The following is a 10,218-nucleotide window of genomic DNA, read 5'->3' as shown; positions in this document are numbered from 1 at the left end:
TATTGAATGGAATTTCTTATAAAGTACCTACAACTTGGAAATACTCATTCCTTATACTCTGAAATTGCTGAAATATTGTAAAGCATCACACAGGAATATGTGATGAGATTATGTTACAGTATTTTCCAGTAAATCTAGTGCTGAAATTCATCTCCCTCATCAGCAACATAGCAGAATTTCCTGTCAGCTTTCATGGGCTTTGCAGTCTGAGATCAGAAGTTGGGGCAGGGAGAGGAGAAGACATGGCTATCCTGGACTTTGTGTACCACACATCTGTTTTTCTGACTATTTCTAAAGAGTTGCATAATGTTGGCAACTGTGAAATAAATAGTTCATTCCTGCAATACAATGCAGTGTCAGTCATGATTTATCCTGTCCTGAAATTTGGCTATGGTTGATGCCCATTCAGTGCAAATCAAACAGGGAGCAGTAATACATCTCTGGGCAATGCTGAGTAAAAGCTTAGCACACAAATTTCCTGCTTTAATTTAGACAAACCTGGCTGCACACCGTTCTCAGGAGTAGCTGATAGAAACTGCTGGGATTCCGAGGGTTGGTTTCCTTTCTACACATTACACCAGGTGGGGTGGGTAATGTTGGAGTTGTTGTCTGAATTGTATTTATAGTTTTGTGAGTTGGCCATTGGTGATTTCTGAGATAGTAATGGAGAGAAGCTTAGCTGAGAACATAGGAATACTGAATTTTGAAATTAGAAAAATGTAATTCTCTGGTAAAATAAAGAACTTTAGTTTGGTCTACAGACTTCTTTATGCCACCTGAAGATAAAAAGGGTGTTGGGGCTTCGGGAAAGAAGCCAAGCACTTTCTGGGATTAGAAGAATGATGTACCCAAAGAGTCCTGCAGGAAGAGAAGGAGAATTAAATGGAGAATGAAGAAAATATTGATTGACTTTTTGAGGTTATTTGTGGAGGAGGCAGCAAAGGAGAGAAGAAAAACTAACAAAAATACCATGCGTAAACTCCCTTAACACACCCAAACACTCCACCCCGATGCCTCCTAAGCAGCTCTGAGCAATGCTGATTCACTAAAGGGTATTTTCTCCCTAGGAATAAAGAACAAGTTTTGTGCTTTTGACCTGCCATCAGTGGCCTGGCACAAGCACAACTGTGCTGGTTTTGGTTTGCTGGCCAGAGTCAGATGCACAAAGACCTTGAGAGCACTGATGAGCACAAGGCAAATCTGGAATCTGAGTAATCTTAGTGTTTTGCCTCTTAATTTCCCCCATGGGAATGCTGTAGTGATGAGAGCAGTGTGGCATCCCAACTGAAGTATCAATGGAGATAATTACTGGAGCATGATGAGAATATGCTAATTGTAGAAAGCTCTGAAGACTTGTTTTATTCCCTTATGCAGACTCTTACTGGGAGTTGCATTTAATGATAAATAAGGGAAAACTTTTATAATATGAAAATATGGAATGGGAGAATAGAAAGGTTTATTGATTACACAATCTATCCAAAATGAACACTAACATTTTAAATTATCTGAATATGTAGATGGCTGGATATAGACATGGGAATGTTTTCACAGTGCTGCAGCCAAACTTGGACACTTGTATAAGAGAACTTTCATGATATTTTCAGAGGAGGAACTGAAGGGAGTAGATATTCATTTCACCAGAGGGAAAAAACAGATCTGAGTGACAATATTTTCATTTCTCTTCATCATTTTGTCCTTTGGGATCAGACTCTCAGTATGCTGTCCTCCAGAAAAGCAGGTCAGCAGGGAAGGCAATTACTCCAGCTGCAAATTGTAATGTTTCTCAGACAAAATTTTTCATCCTGGGGAAGTCTGACATAGTGTGGCTGAGCAAGCAAGCAGTAGGTATTTATGAGAAGTCTGGCTCGCAGAGAACAGCCGTGCACTGACTGTTGTATATCACATAATCAAGACAGTTTAAGCTCCTCCTGATGTGCTCAGATGAGTTTTTGTGTCTGCTGGCTGTTACTTCTGTTCCCCACTGAAAAATGTGACGATAGAGGAACCCTTAGTGCAAAACACTTGATCAGTCTGAAACAGAAACCGATTCCCAAAGGCTGAGACCATGAAAGCCTGAGGCTTTCTTATGGCTGCAAGAGCTTCATATTTTCCTGGTTTTGAGTCAGGGAAGTAGAAAAGTAAGGAAATAGGATTAAAGGATTTCTTTTCTAATATGTGCTCCTAGGTAATGGTTTGCCCTGAAAAACCAAGTGAGTTTTTTTGCAGGTAAGCGCTGCAAAAATGTTAGTTGAATGCTGTTTTGAATTTTAAAATGTTGATAACCTTAAATAAAAATGTATATTGCAACAGTTTCTGCATCCTTCCTGCAATTTCCTGGGAGCACTTTAGTAACAGCACTTCTAAGACCATGACCAAAATGGTGTCACATAAAAGCAACTTGAAACTATGCAATTAAAGCTTGGTCAATTTGGTTTTGCCTAAAATAGTGATCCAGAGACTTTGCCCAAAAGTTGTTCTCAGTTTGAGAAGGAAAACAGTTTAACTGTGAGAACAAGATTCTCCAAACCTCATGTCAGGGCTCTGATACCAAAATCATTAAACAATCCAGACAAGGAGCAAGACTCTCCTTTTGTAGGAAAGACCACGTGATTCCTATGAGATGCAGGTAATAGATGTGTGAGTTCAAACTCTACCAAAAAAGAGTAGGAGAAACAGTTTTCAGTTTTACTGGGTAGTACCTCACTACATATTTGGTTCCACTGAAATTAAAGATATTTCTTGTATAACAGGGTAAAACACAAGGTGAATGTGTAGTTGTCCTCCTGCTCAGTATTTCAGAGCAGACTAATCCTTCTTCATACCTTAAGAACTCTGAAAGGAGAACTTTACTTGTCTATAAAACTTCTCTAAGCAGTTCATTTATTTTTTCTAGAAATTCAAATCACTATTGCATCATCAAAAATATAAAGATTTTACATAGCACACTAATCAAGATTTGCCAACAAGGTCCTGTTGCTGAGGGTTGCACAGAAATGAAAGAGATGGTCTTTGCTGTGAAGGACCAGCAATAACATTTTCATGCTATACAGAGAACGAGAAGATGACTTCTAATAACACCATCCTATTTGCCTGTGCACAAACTGGTCATCCTTTGTGTTGTCAGCACTAAGAGGTCTCCAAGCTGAATTCAGTTTGGCAGCTTGTGCTATGACTATGGTTAGTGGAACTGCTTACCCAATATGCAAATTTTTACCCAAAACTGAATCCCAAAGTCATATTCAAGGTTGCAGGAGAAACAATATCCCATAATCTCCAACTGCTACAGGTTCTAACTGTAAAACCATCTTAATTGCTTACTGCCAATACTTCACTGTATAAAAAAAGGAAGTGTTGGGAAAAAAAAAAAACAACCACTAATGTGGAGGTCATCTAAGTGTTTCCTTTGCTAGTAGAGTAGATTATTTGCTCCAGTACCTTCATGAGACAGGAAACCAAACCTGCTTAATGAAAGTAGAATTTCTCCATGTGGACTCGTGGTGGGATGTTGGGGTATTTGGCACTATGCAAATCACTGCAGCTGGCAGGTGTTTCAGCACTTACTGTCATGTGTTAGTTGAAGGAGGAGCAGGATGCCAGAGGTCTCCAGTAGGTTGCCTGCATGCTCCCAAAGGCACTTCTGAGTCACTGCAACATTTAGTTGCTCTCTTTTTATAGAGCATCACAGACTATGAAAGAAAACAGTTTGCTGTATCACTCTTTGCAGAGTATTTTGGAATTGCAGATTGCAAGAGTGTTTCTAAAGTTAACCCTGTGCTGAGGTAGCTTTGTTTATTTGTTTGTTTGTTTTTTGGCAGGAAGTTTCCATCCAATGGCTTTCTCTCGGAGCTGTCAGCAAACCTCCACACAGCCAGTAATGTCACATAACCCACCACTTCTGAAACCAAGAAATGGGGTCACAGGCAGAGCACATGAGATAAGAGTTTATTACTTACTTTGGTAGGTGCAGTCATGCAAACACTCATTTTGTGCTACTGGAGATGGCTTTGGAGAGCAGCATCTTCTCACACCTGGTATTGTTGTGAATGAGAACATTGCCTTTCTCTGTATACCAGTGCTAGAGCAGAGCCTGCCTCAGCCTCACTGACTAACTCACACTGGCCTAGACACACTCCAACTGGAGTGCTGCAGGCTCTGACTCAGTTGTACCCCCAGAGCTCTGTAGGGAGTGATTTTAGCAGGATTAGATGGCTGAGTAAGCCATGACAGCCAGCTCCCTGATCCAGCCTTTGAGGCTCAGCAGGACCCTCACTGAAGCTACTGAACATTTTGCTTGCAAGGACAAATGAATTTGAACATTTTCTTTAAAAGAGCAAGTGGATATATTGTGCATAATTGCAGGCAGTAGTATGAACAGAGGTTAGACATCAGATTTTGAATACCAGCTGCAATGTTCTTTCAGTTCTTCACCAAATTATTTCTTTGAAAAAGTGAATCTCTCCCTACACTCTTCTAATCAGTTGAGTAGGAAAAATCCAAACCACCTACTCCCATGTTGTAATGCATGTAATGACTGACTGCTTAAGTTTAAAGAATTTCAAGTGCTAAATATAATATTTGCAATCCTGCAGCTCAGTTATTGGAGGATTCAAGAGCAGTTGGAATGCCAGTAATCTCTTGGGACCCTGGCCAGGGAAAACTTCATTTAGTTTGTGTGGAAGTAGGAGGGACAACACTTCCCAAAAGGTGTCCTCTAGCATCTCTGATCAATTCTCCGCCTATATAAAGGAGATAATTCACTTCTGTTCCATCAAAACTGTGGAATGATACCTGCACTTCAGAGATCCTCATAGTGTCAGTTCTTTGAAACCTTCTTAACAATTTGTCCTGAGCAAACAGAACATGAGCTGGGGAAGGTAGTGGAGTCATTCAGGCTCAGTGGATAATGTATGTAGTTTGTCTTCTGCAATGACTGGTTTTCTCAGCCAGGACAGCAGGGGTGGAAGGGCTGTAGCAAGGGTGGCAGGAGGTGGCACGAGCCCCAGCACCCCCAGGGCAGCCTAAAATCACTTTGCAAAGGCTCAGGCCATGATCTGAGCCCCCTTTTTCATAGTGGGGTAGTGATATGGTGGTAGAGGGCAATGTTGTGAAGAACACAACCAAAACTTCATCTCAGGTCATTAAACCTCTCCAGTACTCTCCATAAAGAGCGAGTGCTGGGCCCCAAAAGCTTGCTGTGTATGGAAGAAATTGAAAATACTCTTTCCCAGGTTTGACCCCATCTTTCAATAGCTCTCTGCAGCATAAGAGAGCTGCTGCTAATGTTCCCAGTCGCTGCTGTTGGATGGAGTGCAGGAGACTTTAAGTGGCACTGGAGCTGGGCTCGGGCTTCAAGTGCTACTTCAAGTCCTGAATGTATCAGGCTCCTTTGAGAAGCAGGACAGGGAGAGATGGGTGTTGCAGAGTGCAAGCCTTCTGTGATGGGGCAGTTTTCTGGGTTGCCATGGTGCGAGCAACCACCATGCTGTGCTCTCTGTTGTAACAGCCTCAGAAATACAATGGCCAGAGTCTATTCCAGTGCAGATTTATGAGGATGCTGAAGCACTTACTCCAAAGCATATTTTTCTCCCCCCATTGCTATAGTCTGTTGTTGTCAACAAATGTTCTGTAACTCTTCCTGTATTTTACTCCTGGGAACAGACAGAAACAAACCCTAAAATCCAATAAACATGGAAATGGGATATGCTTTCTCTAAAAACTCTTTTTTTGCCTAATATTTTTTTTGCCTTTTACTCCAGATCTGAAGTTCTAGTTCTGGCCTTGCAGATCAAAGCATTTTGGGTTGTCTCTGCTTACTTTTGCTGCTCCAGCTCACCCATTTCATTATGGGCAGTGTCAGCCAAACAGGGACAAAGTACAGGCACTCATCAAAAGGGCCTCAGCCAGAATTTTGACTCCCTTTCTTTTATGTCAGCATTCCCAATTGTCCATCACATGCCAAAACAGATCATATTCAAGGCATTTTTTCATCTTGCCGTGTTTGTAAAAGTACTGGTTTTCAGTCAAATTGGTTCCCCAAGCTGGTCATTGGCCCCATGCAATGTGGAGGTGCTGAGACACGTCACAGTGACAGAGCAGACACGAATCAATATAAAGTCATCAAGAAACAGCACCTAAATACTGTGTTCTAAGTCATTCTTCTCTTCTGCAGGTGAAATATTAGCTGCCAAATTCCTTCACCTTTAGGTTGTCTTTTGGGAGGAAAGAAGGAATAAACTAAGGGAAGGAGAGTTTTTTTTAAACATTGGCCTTCCCTGAGGTAAAAATGTCTGCTGAAATGGTGAGAAAAAATCATAAATAACCCCAGTACAACTTGTAGAACAAATAAGGCATTCTAAAACACAGCTGAAATTTGTTTTAAATTCCCTGTGCCCCCACTGGCACACATTGGCTTTAGCAGGCTGTGTTAGCTGGAGCTCTGCCAGCCCATGATCACTGCCACCCATGCAGGTTGTTTATCTGGAATAAACCACTCTCCTGCCAGCCAGGAGGTCCTGTCTGCAGGTGGGTGCTGGATGTCAGGTGGACAAGAGCCTATGGGATCTGCTCAGGCTGGGAATTCCTGGGCTGTATCATCATTTGGTTTCCTTTGCTGCCTCAGGTCTGCCACAGGTTGGAAGAGACTGAATTTGCCCACTCAGAGCAGAGCAATTTTGATACCCTTGTGTTTGCAAGGAGGACAGTGAGTTTTACCTGGCTGCAAGGTACCTATGGTGTGTTTTCAGGGGCAGCAGTTGGGTCTTGTTGGATATTTTATAAAGTGTTTTTAGTTCTGGGGTTTTCCTGTAGCCAAAACCTAACAGTTGTCACAGAGCACAGCAATGAGATCAGCTATTTGATACATTTCTGTTCTTCCTGGGAATTCTTACTATTTTCCTCTGAAGTTGTGTTTTCCTGCTGCCACCTCTTTTGTTGTTTTGTTAGTTTATTCCAAAAATTAATTGTTCTAGTCCACATGGCACATCACGTTTTCTACATAACGTTTTCTCCATTTTGCAGAGGGTGACCATCATATATTTTCATATATCCCTTTTAAAAACTTCATTTGTACTTATTTGTGTCAATTTAAGATTAGTGTGCCAGGTCCTTCCCTCTGAATTAGTGGAAACAGATTGTAAAAATACATATGGGATATAAAATTTCTACATTTTCTTCTCTGGAGCAGACTCAGTGTCTTGGCTCATGTTGTGCCACAGCTGGCAGTTCAAGGGATGTTGGGGATGAGGATGGAGGGGAAGGTGTGTGTCAGCACACAGATGTTCAAATATTTGGGGAAAAAAAGATAATTATTCTGTTCTAAAATGCAATTTGTTTCTCTAAATAGCCTAGAAGCATCACATGGAGTTAGAGTTAGGAAGGGATGTACTGCTGGTTTTCATTTGGGGGGCTTAATACTGCACATATGTTTTTTACAACTGTTTTATCTCAATTCATGACAGTTAGATTATCCCTTGGCTTTATATTAGTGTTTAATATATTTAATATTCATAGATCCATAGTTCAGCATGTGTAATCAAATAATTACAGATGCCATTAGCTGAGTTATCACACTAATCTGGGTGTATTTCTATGGATAATAATTTAACGAAATTATCACTTAATTTCTGGAGCTCTCCTCTCTGCACAGAAATGAAAATGAAATGAAAGTGCTGCTTTTTTCCTTCATTAAGAAACTCCAGCCTTGATTAACAGGATCTGAATATCCAAACATTTAAAACTTGGTTTCCTGAATTTCTACTCCCAGTGGCATTCACAGGAGGACACCAGATTAAAAAAATAGAACAGAAACTCCCCATTTACACAAAGGCTGTGTGGGAGGGAGAAGGGAGCAGTGGTGCCTCCTGCTCCTGTGCTGCACTCCTGGAGCAGGGAACACACCGAGCCTTGGCATGGCAGGAACAGCCATGGCAGGAGAAGCTACAAGAGGGAAGATCTCTGTCTGCGGGCAGCTCCCTTCCACCCCTAAAACCTATCCGTGGAAGATACTGCTCATCAGAAAGGCCAGGAAGGCAAAAATGTTGGGAAAGGACATCTGAGGGGCAGAAGGGAACGGATGGCAGAGAGGCTGTTCCCTGCAGAGCCTCAGGCACTGACAGAAGGCTCAGCCCTGGCTGTGATGGGGCCCCACCTCTGCTCTGTGCAGGGCTGGGTCCTTGCTTTGCGTGGTGCAAGTCACACAGCTGGCAGTAAATGGCTCCTTACTGGCACTGACAGCAGGGGTTGTTTCCCTGCTTTTGAACCAGCTTTGAACTCGTATTGTCTTTCTCAAATAGATTTGAGAGCTATGATATGAGCTCAGTGCAAGGCCAGCAGCTGCAGAGCAGTTGGACCTCCAGGTGTTCCCTCCAGTTGTTCTCTCTCACCTTACCTGATCCTCCCATCAACTCAGTCCATATCCTTCACCCCTACACACCACACAAAGGCAGGGATGGCATTCCACGGCATCCACAGGGGACAGAAGCTGGGACAGTGAGCCTGGCACAAGCACAGCAGGAGCAGCAGCTCCTGGATACCCCAGCCCATGGGGCTCCATCTGCTGGGAAACCACCACAGCCTGCGGGACAGGGAATGCTGCCCCTGGGAAAACCTGCACCTGGGCAGCCAAGGGCGATGGAAACAGCCAGGGATCTCATCAGGAGAACAAGAGAAACAAAATAAAGAGATAAAGCAAATTAATGGATTCATTTTCATTTATCAGCATCACAGTGGTCTGGACACTTCTGACTCAGGAATTCCCTAAGTTCCCACTACAAAGCCTGTAGGAATAGGGCCAAGGAGGCTGGCAACCATCTTCAGCAGTGAGGCAAGTACAGAGCTGCTCTTCCCTGCTGCACATTCCCACAGCAATGGTTTATGGACTTCCTGGGTCCATGGCTCCATCCATTTCCAATAACAGTAATGCTGATCTGCCCCTTTATAAATAAAAACAAAGCTGTTAGGAAGTTATATACTATGGGATCATTTTCAGCAAACCAGACTGTGAGTAGCCTTTTCCTTCTGTTTGACCCAGGAGTGGAATTTGATGAGTGCAATTTGATGATGCAGAAGGACGCTGTGGTACCAAGGTTTGAGCAAGGGACTGTCTCAGCAAGCTTGACACAGTCTGAAACTTTGTGGCTGAGATCCTCTGCTCTGTCGTATGCAGAAAATCAGATTTTCATAATAGAGTTTCTGGTAAGCAGGGAAAATAAATTTGAATTCTAGATCAAGCTTTTTGTTGAAGCACTACCTTATTTCTGGGTTTAAATCCCTCCTCATTTTCAGACCTATCCTTGGATGTGGTTCTTCACTTTCTATGCTGGGTATTGCTGTGTGCTATTAAAGGAATGTTATGTTCCACTTGAGAGGCGGTAAAGTGAAAATCACATAAATACTCAGGAAGAGCTCTTTGAGATGCTTCAGGACTTAAAGAGCTATGAATTTGCAAGCTCTACTAGCATGATATTCTTTTATGGCATATGTTTGTATCAAAATATGGTATTTTTACACTCAGATTTGACACGTGGACTCCTTCCAACAGGAATAGAAAGATGGCATCAGTCATCTGTATTTAAAATCCAAATGGAGGATGTTGCATATAAGAATTGGCACTGGGTAATGAGAGGGAAGTCACAAGTGGCTTCTATTGATCCTCAAAGTGTGACCCTGAGCAAGTCCTTGAATCTTCTGTGCCTCAGCCTGTGATGCACAGACATGATTAGCATGTGTACTTTATCAGCAAGGTTGTTGTGCAAGTTGTTTAATGAGTGCTTGCAAAATGATTTGCGGCATTTGAATGGCAGAGGCTGTGTAATTGCACAGCACTGCTCTGGTGTATAATTGCAGAGGCTGCAGGGAGCCTATGGCGAGCCACTGGCTGCCTCCTTGCTGAATAACCCACGGACAAATGAGCATTTCAGTGCTGGGAGGAAAATCCAGTTACCCTGGAGCATAAGCATGGATCCTCTGCATTTCTGGGCAGCTCATGCTTCCTTGTGTAAAACTCGGGGGTAGAAGTTTGCTGCTGAGTGCTAAGCAGATTTTCCTAGTGCTGTCTTCTGACTTGAAAATATTATTTAAGCAGAGAAAAATCTGTCAAAGTCAGCAACAATCTCAACAGCAGAGAGAAAATACCATGCTTTGCTTGTGTCTCCATCAGGATGAAGAGCTTGCCACTGGAGGTATCTCTGCCCCAGAGAAGGAGTGCAGTCCTTGCATGTA

This window comes from Cyanistes caeruleus, chromosome 17 (genome assembly GCF_971803275.1).
Source record: "Cyanistes caeruleus chromosome 17, bCyaCae1.hap1.1, whole genome shotgun sequence".
Taxonomy (NCBI): domain Eukaryota; kingdom Metazoa; phylum Chordata; class Aves; order Passeriformes; family Paridae; genus Cyanistes; species Cyanistes caeruleus.
Note: the sequence above shows the minus strand (reverse complement) of the source record.